Source organism: Otolemur garnettii, unplaced genomic scaffold (genome assembly GCF_000181295.1).
Source record: "Otolemur garnettii isolate 467f Iridium unplaced genomic scaffold, OtoGar3 scaffold00006, whole genome shotgun sequence".
NCBI classification, from domain to species: Eukaryota; Metazoa; Chordata; class Mammalia; order Primates; family Galagidae; genus Otolemur; species Otolemur garnettii.
In genome coordinates, this window is record NW_003852401.1 from 29,572,868 (window position 1) to 29,574,048 (window position 1,181).

The following is a 1,181-nucleotide window of genomic DNA, read 5'->3' on the forward strand; positions in this document are numbered from 1 at the left end:
CACATTCTTGACTCTATAAATTGAAGGTTTCAACACCTGAGTGGGGAAGAAATGGGAAATGTTGGGCGGACCACAATATTTTAAAACAAAGTTGTGATGCAACAGATGAGATATGCCTCATGAAAATGTGTTTAATCCTAGTTAGTTTGGAATCTATGAGAGAAACAAAGGACTAAGACACTTTAAAGCAGAGTTGGTCAACAATAGCCCATTGGCCAAATCTGGTCCACCATCTACTTTTGTGTAGCTAATAAACCAAGAGGAATGATTTTAACATCTTTCAGTGGGTAAAAAAATCTAAAGAGAAATAATGTTTGTGACACACAAAATTACATTAAATTCAAATTTCAGTGTTCATAAATAAACTTTTCTAGGAACACAGTCACGCCTCGTTATTTCTCTGGGTGTTTTTGAACTGTGAGGGCAGCGCTGAGGAGTTGTGATGGAAACCACCGGACACACAAAGCCAAAACTATTCACTCCAGCCCTTTAGGGAAAGTTGGAAGACTCTCGCTTTTTGGAAAATTCAGCTGAGCTGGAGGATAAATTTGCCTGTTTCTAATCTTTATAACATAATCAGAAGTTTATCCATCAGTACTTTTTTCTCTTTTTTGTATAAAACATTTAATTTATTGGTCTTTGGTGGGAATCAGATGCATTATCTCAGTATTACCCCTGAACCATTCATCTTGTAGCTTCATCAACATTCACTGGTTCGCTTTCATGAGGCTGCTGAGGATCAACTCAGTCTGTACAGGTTCGAGAGAAAGGCCGTGTGAGAAGTGTACCAGTTCCTTTTGTATATTTACAAAAGCTTTATTCACCCTGCTAACTTTTCATCATTCATAACATTTACCTTCTCAAAATGAGTGGTTTGGCTTTGTTTTCGGCCTTAAAGTTTTTTTGGCTGGCTGTACGAGATACATTCCTGGGCTTCTGTCTCTTAATTTGTTCTTAGCCATTGTCTTTGATACCCGTGTACAGCTGCCTAAGGTCCAGGTGACACCGTCTGCATGCACAGGGTCCAGCCATCAGGACTTTTTTCAAATCAGAATGGTAGCAGGACAATCTTATTCCAGAAGAACATCCCTGCCACATGTGGCTCCAAGTCATGCTTATTTGTGTGTGTGCGTGTATTTGCCTCTTGAAGGAAAACTCAATCCCCCTAACAACGAAAGAGG

General features: G+C 39.5%; 1 pseudogene; it reads right to left on the reverse strand.

Moving 5' to 3' along the window:
• Positions 1-684: 684 nt before the first annotated feature.
• On the reverse strand, positions 685-962 carry LOC100965038 (annotated as a pseudogene).
• Positions 963-1,181: the final 219 nt, after the last annotated feature.